This window comes from Zootoca vivipara, chromosome 4 (assembly GCF_965207765.1).
Source record: "Zootoca vivipara chromosome 4, rZooViv2.hap1.1, whole genome shotgun sequence".
Classification (NCBI taxonomy): Eukaryota; Metazoa; Chordata; class Lepidosauria; order Squamata; family Lacertidae; genus Zootoca; species Zootoca vivipara.
In genome coordinates this window covers 57,456,681-57,470,683 of record NC_142587.1, presented here as the reverse complement: position 1 = coordinate 57,470,683, position 14,003 = coordinate 57,456,681, and the positions used below count along the sequence as shown (strand labels likewise).

Sequence of the window (14,003 nt, the reverse complement as noted above, 5' to 3'; positions counted from 1 at the left end):
TGGTCAGGGTTCCCTTTACCTTTACCTATATCAAGCTGCTTTCCCAGGAAGTTGTCTGCACATGCATTTCTATCCATGTTGTATGTCAGGCCGATTTTTAAATGAATAAAAATTAGTTCACCGCTTAGTTAACTTTTCCTCCAGATTTCATTATTTATTTCATATTTATTTTCATATTTGATTGTAATTGGTTTAAAGTAAGACTATTAATAGAGCAGTGATCAGTAATTAGTTGGCAGTAATGCTATGGTAAGAATATAAAAATGGAAAGATTAAAACAAAGTGGGTGACCTTCAGATAGACCCCTTTAAAACCTTATACTATTTGTCACTGGCTGCCTTGGAACATGTCTCATTCGCAAACTATACAAAAACCAGATATGTACAAAAGCCAGAAACAATATTTATATGAACTGAATTGTGCATCTTAAATTACAGATAAAATGTACTTCAGATTATTCATTTAACACCTGCATTTGCAGAAAGAGGAAATGTGGATTCTTAGTAGCAATGCAGGAAACTGTCAATTTTGATTTCTCTTAGTTTCCTATTTTTCCAGACTTGGGTTAAGTTTGTCACATTTCTACAACCATTTGTGATTTTTTAAAAGAGGTTTTCAAGGGAATTCATCCGTTTTATATTGTGTATATCTCCTAATGTGCATATTTTTGTAATTTCCATTATAATGCATTTTCACTAATGTGTTTTTATGCACACTTTGAACACTTTCCCCAGATATATGCATTTTGTACACACTTTTTGTTGAAGAACTGCACCACAAAAATTGAAGACGTGCACATTTTGAAGGATAGTTGTGTTTCTGTTTGCATATTATTTCGGGGAGTGCGAATTTTGAACTTTCGCTTGAAAATGAGTACCAAACTGATCCCCCCCCCAAAAAATGCTTAGTTGAGTTTATGACAATCCATGCTATGGAATGAATTCATGTATGTATGTATGTATGTATGAATGAATAAATAAATCTTAACTGCAATATACAATTCCCTGTACAAACCAGAACTAAAAATGGTTAATTTAACCAAGGGTGGGGTGGAATGGGATATGGAGAAATGTTCCTCTGTTGTAAGCATTTTATGCATCTCTAATAAAATGCCATCTAACAATCCAGATTTGTATGCGTGTGTAACTTATAACAATGAACATGTGGACCAAATGGGTCTAAGCAGTATTCTTTTCCTCCTGCTATCAGACAAAGGTAATTAATAATATAAATGCAGCTTATGCCTATATTCAGAGGCTCGTAAACCATAGAAATCTTGAGGTTTGAATAAAAGCCAGACAGCTTCCTCTTGTTGTTGCCATATGCTACATCATTTACCTTCTTGGTGTGTGTGTGTGTGTGTGTGTGTGTGTGTGTGTGTGTGTACAAGCAATCTGTATTCCGAAGAATTGTGCTCTTTCTTTTCATTCTGCTCTGTCGGTGGTCATCACAGCTATTCTCTTCATGAATATGTAAATCCCATGCATAGAACCACAAAAATTAGCATGACAGCTCTTCGCCCCCACCCCCCACCCCACCCGCCCAGAACGTGACCAATTATATTGAACTAATACATGAAAAGTGATGATTTAATCTTTTGGCCAGATGAATAGTTTCCGGGACGGCTACAAGGGAGTCTATTAATTATCAAACCGTTGGATACATACATATATAGCCACCCTATGCATCTAACAATAATCACACTTCTGTGGGTCTGTGATGGTCCAGATGCAGATATATTTCCCAGGGTCTAGTTAGGGGTAATACTTTGGCTTTGCCCTATCTATCTCCGAATTTGCCGACTTGAAGCATATTTGTCTTTTTAGTTTCTCAGCAGAAGACTACAATGAAAAATGGGGAAGGGGAGGTTAAATAAATAAATAAATAAAGGGAGGGAGGGGGGAGGTTTGAAAGCAGATCCTGCATTTCCCCCATGTGTTCTCAATTCATTTAGTTAAAGGATGGAAGCTTAGAAAGAGGATGGAGCACGGATGGGTGGTGTGAGTGGGGGTGAGAATCATAAGCAATTGATGCATTTTATTATTTAAATCACCAGCCATGTTCATGCACATTTATATTGGGTGACGTCAATGCAACCTTTTTTTTTTTTTGGAACGGTGGTACTGCAGCTCATACACAGTAATTAGGCTGATGTAATTATAGTTAAAACAAAGGAGGATGGCTGATGGCTTTAAAAAAAAATTGAAATATTAAAGGCGGACACATATTCCAGCACACAGTAAATGAACCTGAACTGCTGTCAGGGGCTAGGAGGACAGTGTGGCCAGTTGCACCTATTGTGTCACTGCTGTAGAAAGGAGCTTACTGATTGGCCACTGTCTGCAGCACATAATACTGACTGGTTATAAAAGACATGTCTGGGGGGGAAAGCCTGTAGGTACTCCATTGTCTGGCAAAGTTGATATCACTGCATTTCCTCCCCCTTCTCCTTCCCAGAGAGTCAGACAGCTGAACTGTAAAAGCTGTACAGATTTTTTCCCCTCCTTTCTCTTACAATACCGATTTTTCCCCCTGTTTCGTTTGGTATCATGGCCCCGCTTCAGTTTGCATACTTAAACAGAATACTAATTAAGATCCCTTGTCTTAAATAGAAAAATTACACGGATGCAAATAGGGTGGAAAAAACCAGCGCTTTAGCTCTTTTTTTCTTTTTAAAAAAATATCAAAAGGGTTGGGTCTGTGCCAAGAAATCGGTCACAGTCCTTAGAGCGAAATGAAGAATTTTGTAATCAAGGTAAACAAAGAAGCGTCTTGCTTGCTTTTTCTTCCTGCCTTTATTTCTCAGAGAGCCAACGTTACTCTCATTTGCTATAGGTCACCTCCTGTATTTTAGAAAGTTTCGGAGCGACATAATTTCAAACTATACAAACCAGCTGCAATCGGGGGTTATTAATCCTTCTTAGGATGCAATTTGGTGAAAGAACTGCTTTTTTTTAAATGTCTTTTCTGTATTATAGACGGATCTAACAACGTAGTCTGGGCTCCGTGCCAAAGGCTGGTATTTCACAGCAGCGACCGCCTTACAGATGAGCTGTGGGAAGCAAGAGGGAGAATCTCTTAGGGTGCCACTACTATGGAGACACAGCTGGGCTGAACATGATTTGCTTCATACGACAACAAGAGAGGCAGAAAAGTGTCTGGTTCAAGCGCTGCCCAAGCAGGCAGTAACCAGAAGAGCTAGCAGCCAATCCGGCCAAGCTGCACTGTTCGAAACCAGCTCCACATCTCAGCCAATCAGTGACATCATTGGTGAGAAACTCATTTACATCATGCAGTAATGAACTTTATTTAATGTATCCTTTTTCTCCCCCCCCTTCCCTGAGATTAGGTCGCTCAATTAATTATTCTGCCAGCATAATTTGAATCACTATGCAAAATGGTGGCTGCATTTTCCCAGATGCTGTGAGGTGTGTGTGTGTGTGTGTGTGTGCTTTAACTCTCTGTTGTCTCAGGAGGTGTTGATAACCATGGGCACTATTTCACTTGTGTTCGGTTTTTTTTGGCCTTATGTAGCTTTTAAAACAGCTTTACTTCTCTAATAGTAGGGATATGTTGCTTTATATTGTGTGCATCAAAATCCTTTCCTCCATTACAACCTTCTTCCAAGACTTGGGAAGGTAACATAGGGTAAAGAGGTTGCTGCAGCATAAGATCGCTCTGCACTTAAGCATTTCTCTGAATGTTTCCAGACTTATTATGCTGCAAAATCTCTTCACATTCTGTTCTCTTTTCTTGCAAGTGTATGTCACATCTGAACCACGTTCGTGCTGCATTTAATTTTCTGCCACTTTTCTGCCTAGATGTGATTTTATTAACGAAAAGGATTGAGGTCATTTCTGAACAAATTTCATTCCCACTCCTCTCACCCCCTGCACAAAGCACCTGATTAGCATCCCTTTTGCCAGAATAACTGAATACAAGAGTCTGTGTGAAAAGAAGTTAAGATGAGAGCTGGCTTGAGGCTATTTTGAGCAAAGCAATATATAGACTCCGTCACTGGTTATAGTTTTTTTGTGTTTAACACTTGCATATTAATCCCCCAAATAATAGCTCTTTCCCTGGATGAGACTTTTTCTGCAAGCAAACAATAGTGCTAAATACCTCCCTTCTTTCTCCTCCCTTCCTTTTTATGCATTGTTTCATGAACAGTGCTTCTTTATAAAAGGAAAACGATTGGCAAGCCAATAATGTGTCAAACATGTGGGTTTAGTTCTTTGTGGGTAAAGTAATTTGTTGTGCAAGTGACTTAAAAACAGCCCAGAATACTGTGGAACGCAGAGATTTCAGACCACATAATCGAATGAAACAAGTTTTGTTCTACAGTATCCTAATGGCTGGAACAGGATCAGATAGGAGACGAATTTAATATTGTCTTATTGAATTATAGCTCGTGGGCTTCAAGTACTCAGTAAGAAGCACAGCTTTATTTCAAAATAAAAATACTGCAGGAACTCGTCTTTGATGTATTTTTTTTTATAAAAAATCACAAATAGGCATGATTAGTTTATTACGTTCATCTGTGTAATCATCAGTATAGTCACTTTGAAAAGAATACAGAGGATTTAAATGTTAAAATGATGCTTCTTTCAATGTATGATGGATTCCATCATGCCATCATCAGTATTCCGTGTGTGCTTGTCCTTATTCAGCCACTAGCTCCCCTGCTGCAGATCCTGTAATTTGAATCATGCGTAATAATATATTATCCTACTGGGGGCCTTCTTTCAGTAGGAGAGTAGTTTTATACATTCAGCTATGAGAGAACTCTTGGCACTATGCCAGCTCTGAGCCATTATTCACACAGGCAATCAAGATAGACTTCCTTAAGGAATAACATCTGCACAACTGCATGTGCCAGAAATCTGCAAGCTCCTCCATGTTATAAATTAGGCTTTCTTGGAACCTTGAATACTTGCAAATATGAAAAGGATAAGGAATTCGTCAAGAGTGGATTGGGTGTGCCACGTGATGAAAGCCAGGAAACAGAATGGATAATGGTGGTGGAGGGATTGAAAATAAAAACCGAGGGTTGCTCTTAACATTTCATCCTTAAGCTGTGCGCATGCCAAATATTTATATATTTTAAAGTGAAAAGTGTTTTCTGCTGACAGAGAGATTTTCCAGATAGTATGACTGTAGAGTGTTGTCCGTTGGGATCTTGGGGGTAAATTTCAGAAGTTTGTAAGCGCCAATGGCTAACTCGGGGTATTCAGTGTGATACCCAGCACAATGAAGTAGGAAGGAAAACCAAAGAACAAAAGACAGAATATATTAGAAAACTCAACTTAAAGAAGACAAATTGCATTTAACTGGGATCCTTAACTATTAAGGAAATGTAGATTTCTGTTACAATCCATCAGAAGCATATTTCATCACCAAAAAAAGAGGATGAGGATTGGCATAATTTATCATTTATTTATTTAAAATATTTATAGTTCCTTTCCAGTCAAAAAAGAATTTCAAGGCTGATTAAAGTAAAAAAATTCCTTCAGTAGCACCTTAAAGACCAACTAAGTTTTTATTTTGGTATGAGCTTTCGTGTGCATGCACACTTTGTGAGATACGAAGTGTGTGGTATCTGACGAAGTGTGCATGCACACGAAAGCTCATACCAAAATAAAAACTTAGTTGGTCTTTAAGGTGCTACTGAAGGAATTTTTTTATTTTACTTCGACCCAGACCAACACGGCTACCTACCTGTAACCAGAAGGCTGATTAAAATCACAATACATGATATGTATCAAAATCCAACAAAGCTAAAAGACCAGTAAAATATTAAAATATCGCAATAAACTCAGTGATTACCAGTTCACCCAGAGGAGTGGGAAAATAAGTAGGTACAGTCAACTTGTGACTTTTGCTGTGGTTGGGCACTGGGGATTGTACCTAAGGCTAAAATTGCATGCAGCCAGAATAACCCCAGGTTGCAGCTTGACACGGCTATCCCTCTCTTTCTGGAGCCAGCATGCCAAGTGGGTGTTGCCCCCCCTCCCCAATGCCAAAGCAGAGAGCTCTTAAGCTATCCACCTTGCTTACTGGGTTCTGGGAGCTCTCACATCAGCTCTGGGAGGGTCCTGGGAGGAAGACTCTCTATGTGCAAGTGGCTCTTCATTTAACCTGCAGGATTTCAACCAGCTGACCTTCAACTGTGCATAGTTAAATGTGCATAAGACATGGTCATACTGCACTGCAATGTTCTCTGTGTAGAACTGTCTTTGAAGAGAAAGTGTGGAAGCTTCAACCTATCCAAACTTCTACCAGAAGGCTTGTAGGAACTTGGTGGGTTGATCATATCGTAACAATTTTCCATTAGTTACATTGATTATCCATTTGTTTCCAGGCTCCGTTTCGAAGTGCTGTTGTTAAACTTTTGAAGTGCTGAATGGTTTGGATGGAGGGCTACCTATACCCACAAGAACCTCTCTAGGCCCTGAGTTCTGCCTCAGGAATCCTGAATTTGGGCCACCCACTAAAGTTGATCAGGTTGACTGCTGCCAGGGACAGGGAGTTTTTATTGGTGCCCACACACTTGTGAGGCAGTGGTGGAACTTCATGCTCTGGCACCGGGGGGTGGAGAGCAGGTGGGGGCGGGGCTGGCGCGTGTCCTGGGGGGGCATGCCACCTGCAGGGGAATGGTGGCCAGCGTGGGCGGGGGGCAGCCGCGATGGCACCCCACCAGGATCGTGCTGCCGGGGGTGGGACGCTCCCCCCCGCCCTCCACATCCTCCGCCAGTGTTGTGAGGTTCCTGCTCCTGAGAAATCTGTTTGGCCCTTTCTCACACAGGTTTTAAGTAGCCCTAAAGATTAAATATTTCTCTGTTCCACCAAGGTTTTTCTGGTTTTTCATTTTTTGCTTGCCTCTGGTATATGATTTCATCTGAGGCTATTTTATTATATTATAAATTTTGTCAGTTCATTTGTTTCTCTTGTAAGCTGCCTTGTGAAGGTGTGCCCTGTGCAGCGGGGCGAAATATATTAAACAATCAAACAATGCATTTGGCAATATGCATTTTTATTGATTCAGGCAGTATAAAGAGAGGTGGCATCTCTAAAATATTGTGTGTGTCATTTTCCCTTGGGACAAGTCGTGAACTTTCATCCACTCTGTTCATTGATGTGAGACTCATGTGGTTAGAGCCCAAACTCAATAGTTGCAATCTGAAGATAAACTCAATACTCTCATCACACCACCTGCTGGTAAGTTACTGTTAGCGGAGGAACTTGAAAACATGTTTATAATTGTATCCTTTTAATACTATATTACTAATATATACTTAAACGAGTATTGCAGAGTTTAGTGACACTCCCTGTAAGTGTGCAATATATTGCAGTTTCTGACTTATACAGTAAAGTAATTTTATGCAAGTCAGTTTTAAAATAATTTAAAGCACTTTCATAACAATTTGTACACTATTGAACGTTATTTTGACTAGTTTGAAATGTTCTGTTTAACTGATAAATATCCTGATGACAGTGTGTTAGGCTGTACATTTAACATTTATATTGACAATGGCATCTAAGTCCGTGTTAATGTTAGAAATAAAATTTCATGACTTTGGCAATCTGTTGCTGTTTAGCAAAAGAATTTATTTCCATATGTAGAGTCACATGGCCTATCAATCAGTTCTATGCTTCCCCATGAAACACTCTCTTTATATTTGTGATGCTGTCAGTTATTATCAGACTGTTGTTCTGGAATAAAATCTTATTTATGAGTAATATTAAAAGTGGATCTCATTTTAAAATCAGGACAATCTGTTGTGAACAGATTAGTAACGCAATCTACATCCAGTTTGCATAGTCTGATGTGCAAAATGAAATTTAATAGCCAAACATAATTTATATACATTGATACCATTAGGGCTAGATTATGGGACCTAGGTATTCTTCTTCTTCTTTGGTGATCGCTTGTAGCCAGGTAAGATTGTCTTCCATGAACATGGTTTTAACAGTGAGTCTGTAAGTGACTGTGGAGGCCAGTTCTGGATCCACACATCCTTCCACAGTGGAGACATAGGTTTCCAGGTGGGAGTTGTTCCTGGTGAGGGTTTGCCAAGTATGCCTTCCTCTTAACATATTTCTCCCTTTCGTCCCGAGTTCAAACATCTTCAAAGCCCATGACACCTTTGGTAAAAGCTATTATCCAATTGGAGCAATTGCAGGCCAGAGTTTCCCAGTTGTCGGTGTTTATACTACATTTTTAAATATTTGATTTGAGAGAGTCTTTAAACCTTTTTTGTTGACTACCAGCATCACACTTTCCATTTTTAAGTTCAGAATAGTTGCTTTGGAAGACGATAATCAGGCATCCAAACAACATGACCAGTCTAACAAAGTTGATGTTGAAGAATCATTGCTTCGACACTGGTGATCTTTGCTTCTTCCAGTACACTGGAAGATGTGTAAAAATTTTCAGAGACACCGTTGATGGAATTGTTCGAGGAGTTGGAGATGGCGTTTATAAGTGGTCCATGTTTCACAAGTGTATAGTAAGGTTGGTAGTACAATAGCTTTGTAAACAAGCATTTTGGTTTCCCTGCAAATGTCCCAGTCCTCAAATACAGTGGTACCTCGGTTTATGAACACAATTGGTTCCGGAAGTCTGTTCATAAACTGAAGCGTTCATAAACTGAAGTGAACTTTCCCATTGAAAGTAATGGAAAGTGGATTAATCTGTTCCAGACGGTCCGCAGAGTACTTAAACTGAAGCGTTCATAAACTGAAGCGAACTTTCCCATTGAAAGTAATGGAAAGTGGATTAATCCGTTCCAGACGGGTCCGCGGAGTACTCAACCTGAAGTGTACTTAACCCGAAGCATGGGTGTAATTGGTTCTGGAAGTCTGTTCATAAACTGTAGCATTCATAAACTGAAGCGAACTTTCCCATTGAAAGTAATGGAAAGTGAATTAATCCCTTCCAGATGGATCTGCGGCGTTCATAAACCGAAAATTCGTAAACTGAGGTGTTCATAAACCGAGGTTCCACTGTACTCTGCACTTCAATCAGGATAAATCTGCATTCACAAAGCTCAGGTGATGCTGGATTTCGATATCAATATCAGCCCATGTGGAAAGATAACTGTCCAGGTAGGATAAATTAACACCTTCCAATGTTGCACCATTGGGTTGGATTTGTGGCACCGCAGAGGGGTTGTTTTGTGCTTGTTGGTGCAGCACTTTGGTTTTTGGGATGTTGAGCAATAGGCCAAGCTTTTTGTAAGCTTCAACAAAATGTAGGATCTTAGCAATGAAAATAATGAATACACTTGGAGTGATAACATTTATAAATGAATATCATGTATATACATTGGTACCAGGGGACCCAGGTGGCGCTGTGGTTAAACCACTGAGCCTAGGGCTTGCTGATCAGAAGGTCAGCGGTTCGAATCCCTGTGACGAGGTGAGCTCCCGTTGCTTGGTCCCAGCTCCTGCCAACCTAGCAGTTTGAAAGCACGTCAAAATGCAAGTAGATAAATAGGAACCGCTACAGCAGGAAGGTAAACGGCGTTTCCATGTGCTGCTCTGGTTCACCAGAAACGGCTTTGTCATGCTGGCCACATGACCTGGAAGCTATACGCCGGCTCCCTCGGCCAATAATGCGAGATGAGCGCCCCAACCCCAGAGTCGGTCACGACTGGACCTAATGGTCAGGGGTCCCTTTACCTTTACCTTTACATTGGTACCACTAGGGCTGGATTATGGTACCTAAGTATACAGTCTGGAAGGCTCCCACACAACTCCAGAGAGGCTGCTGCAACAACAGCAGCAGCAGCAGCAGCAGCAGCAGCAGCAGCAGCAGCAGCAGCAGCAGCATAGAAAGCTATGGTGTGGTGGCAACACCTGTCCATGCTGCCCGCCACTGCCATTTTTCTTTACATCTGCCCCAAAGCTACAAGAGTGGATGTGAGCTGAGCTTGCCAGATGTCCCCTTGGTGGTTATGGATCCAGTGAGGGCACTAGACCATCAAGAGCTAGAATTGCTAAGGAGTTAACTTTTCACCACAAAAGCATAGTGACAGAAGGAGTAGGGTGCAGTTGATGGGATTCTGTGTAAAAAAAATCCAGGCAGTGTGGCGTAATGGTTAGAGTGTTGGACTAGGACCTGGGAGCGCAGGGTTTCCAGTACCCACAGAGCCATGAAGCTCACTGAGTGACCTTGCGCCAGTCACCATCACTTAGCCTACCTCACAGGGTTGTTGTGAGAATGAAATAGGGAGAAGAACCATCTACACCACTTTGATATACTTGGGAAATAAAGGTGGTATAATAATAATATGTAAGGAAAAGGTAAAGGACCCCTGGATGGTTAAGTCCAATCAAAGGCAACTATGGGGTGCAGCGCTCATCTCGCTTTTCCGGCGTTTGTCCACAGACAGCTTTCTGGGGCCTGGGGCCAGCATGACCAAACTGCTACTGGCGCACAGAGGACCGTCCAGGTCCTGCACAAAGCCTCATGTCACCCTGTTGCTCTATTTCTGTGCTTTTCTGTGTCATATAGCTCAGCTTTGTGCCTAGATATTTCTGTTTCTTTAGGTCTGTGAAATTTGCAACAAGTGAGACTGTCCAAAATGTTGTTTGCAGAGTTCTGAATTTATTTATTTTAAGCACGATAGCAGATACCAGAGGATTTTTTTTTAAAAAAAAATGAATTAAGTTTCTTAAAAATCCTGCATTGGTATGCTTTAAAAAACCCCAACAAAATAAAACCAGAACTTCTCAAGCAGCATTCTAGGTAGCCTCCCATTCTAAGACCTATTGAGAGACCTGTAAAGGCTTATGGGAGGACACAGACAACCATAGGAAAGAAAGGCTGGTGCGAAGCTGCAAAGTTTTAAAATTGAAAGCAAGAATATGTACCTCTCAGCCACTTCTTAATTCTTTGAAAGTAAGGAAGACACGTACATTCATCCAATATGAAAGGAAAATGAATTCATTTTACTTCCCCTGCAATCAATTCCTGGAACTATTTGTCTCCAATTTTGCAGACTTAATCCACTCTAGAGAGGCTCCTATGCCTGTAAATGTCTTCCATTTTGGCCAAAAGGGGGAAGAGATTACAGCTGTTTTTAGGTTCCCCATTACAGTAACTGGGAGACCACAGACCTTTGTTTTATAGAGTTGCTTGTAACCCAAAACACAGATAAAAACCAGAGACCACAGAGCAGCACAGTTGTTTTTTAATGCACAGAGAACAGATATAAAATGAATCTTGGGACCCATGCACACCCCTACATTTGCTTTATAAGCTGGAGTCCTCCTTGTTATAGCAGGCACAAAAGAGGTGAATAATGATGACCATAGGGAGAGCAGGTGGGAGAGAAGTGTAGTCTTGCTGGTACATCACAGGAGTTAAAGATACAGATAGCTTATGGCCTAGCAGCAGCAACCCTACATCAGGAGAGCCTAGGGCTTGCCAATCAGAAGGTTGGCGGTTCGAATCTTCCACAGTCTGTATTTTTGCTAGGAGTTCCACAGAGATTTGGCTTTGAGTTTTAATTTGAGTCCCTGTCTTAATTATTTCAGGGTTTAGTTGTTTTAAAATGAAGCGGGATATAGAGAAGTTTAAATAAACAAACAGCTTTTGCATGAACATTACACAATATTTCTAGGCCTGAATCTAGTTAGTTTTTCATCAGTCTGTCTGTACATCTTGTTTCTTCTGTGAAATATCACACTGTTTGTATTATTATTATTATTATTATTATTATTATTATTATTATTATTGAATTGTAGGGTTGGAAGGGACCATGAAGGTCATCTAGTCCAACCCCTGCAATGCAGAAATCTTTGTGCCCAGTGTGGGGCTCAAACCCACAACTATGAGATAAATAGTCTCATGCTGTACTGACTGAGCTATCTATTGCTATTGAACAATTTTTAAGGCCACCCTTCATCTCAGAAGAATTACGGAGCAGTTTCCAAATCATATAAAATTAAAAAATGTACAAAACAATATACAAAAACACAACCATAAAATACAACTAAAATTATAAAACAGTTATAAAACTAGTAAACGTTTTACCAGTTTTAATTTTTTTTTAAAAAAATATCCCTATTAACTTGCTTAAATTCCAGCATGTATATATAGCCTGGCAAAGAGCTGTTATTCTGAAATACTTTCATGATAACATCATGTTGCCTTGTGACTAAAAGATAGTATCCCTTCAGAAATAATTCTGTAACTTTTTCTGTAGGGCAAGGTGACAGGTGCAGCCATCCAGGGCGTAATTCTTGGTGGGAATGGTTGGCATTGTAGAGGCTGAGGAAGAAAAGTTGTTTGTGCTTTTGACTGAGTGTGAGGCAAAATGGTCATGCTATTTACTGCTTGGCAGGGATTAGACACTGCCTGCTTTCTGTCTTAAAAGTTCATACGAAGGTCAGAACAAAAATGCAGTGTGCTAGAATTGTAGAATTGCAATTGACATTTTTATTTTTTCTCAAAAAGATGAAGGGTGGGGCAGTGGAGACGTCAAAGGTAGTTAAGCAAGCCCAAGGCATAACAATGGCCAGTTGCAATCCTGTTTCTTCATTTTGTTAGTTTTCTCTCTTTGCATATATCATTGTGAGGAAGCTAATATCTTTTCTGCTGTGAACAGCCAGAATGCTGAAGGTGCACTAGTTTTATTTCTGAGATGTTTTGCAAAGGCGTAGCTGACAGCTTCCAATAAATTAATAATTATAAGTGTAGCAGCCATGCTGGCGTTCATTATAGTTGAGCTGGCAAAGCAATCCTCTCCTTTTATCTGTCACAAAGTGGGTTTCTTAAATTATATGTGATTTTCTTTTATGCCTGTGGAAGCATTCTGACCTGCTGCTTACCTGTGGGCATGCAAATACGCACACCCGCACACGCACAAACACACACTGAATGTGGTTTTATATCTTTCTTGCTGGTCAAGCATACTGCTGTCTCTTTCCTAATCAAAAGGCAAGTGGAGGCAACACTTCTTGGCACTCTAGAATAGTATGCTGATTATTTTACAGTCTCCCTCTTAAAAGGCTAAGCCTGATGAAAGGAATAAAGTCCCAGGTCATGCATTACATTAACTTTCCATTTTAAAGTGGCTTATATGCCATATTAATGAATTATTGCTGGAGGTCACAGCCATCAGTGTATATGAGGAATGGTTTTTTAAAAAATGTACAAATCCAATTTGTTTGTAGGTTATATGTTAAATCACCCATGTAAAGCATTTAGTTGTTTGACTACATAACAGTTCATAATAAGACTCCATATAGATACTGTACAGTATATATGAGAGTTACAAAGTAAATGGGAATGAAAACATTAAAGATGATGTCCAGTTGTGGTGTTCCACTTGCGTGATAGGCCTTTGCATGTGAAACACCCCCCTCCACATGCCCCTTAATCTATGCTGCAGGGTGGGAGACCCTTGGAGCGGAATTGTGTTGAGGGGCTACAGGAGGAGGAGAGAGAGCCAATATGGCTACTTTTGCAATTACGTGTTGCCTGAAACTTGGCAAAATAGACTACCTATTATATAATGAGTTCATTTTCATAGAACAAGTTAATAATTTATTCTTACTTACTCATGATAACAGCTGTGTCACCATTTTTTTAAAAAAAAATGTTGGAAGCCTTAGGGAATATGGGCTTTTTAAAAGTATTATAATCAGTGGGCCTGAGTCTTGTATATTCACCTTAATACAGTGGTACCTCAGGTTACAAACACTTCAGGTTACAAACACTTCAGGTTACAGACTCCGCTAACCCAGAAATAGTACCTTGGGTTAACTTTGCTTCAGGATGAGAACAGAAATCGTGCTCTGGTGGTGCGGTGGCAGCAGCTTGAGGCCCCATTAGCTAAAGTGGTGCCTCAGGTTAAGAACAGTTAATTAACTTAATTCGTTCTGGAGGTCCGTTCTTAACCAGAGGTACCACTGTATTGAATAACCATACCATTGTTGGAATATGGGTGGTGGTATATAAGAGTAAAGATGCCATTACTTCAAGACAGCCC

General features: G+C 40.2%; 1 long non-coding RNA gene across 5 annotated transcripts in view; it reads left to right on the top strand.

Moving 5' to 3' along the window:
- Positions 1–14,003, top strand: part of LOC118084639 (uncharacterized) — a 259,755-nt gene that overhangs the window by 30,118 nt on the left and 215,634 nt on the right. For all 5 annotated transcript variants that reach the window (XR_015949589.1, XR_015949599.1, XR_015949591.1 and 2 more), the window contains exon 2: positions 2,979–3,270. This is a non-coding gene — a long non-coding RNA (uncharacterized LOC118084639). The remainder of the gene's footprint in view (positions 1–2,978; positions 3,271–14,003) is intronic.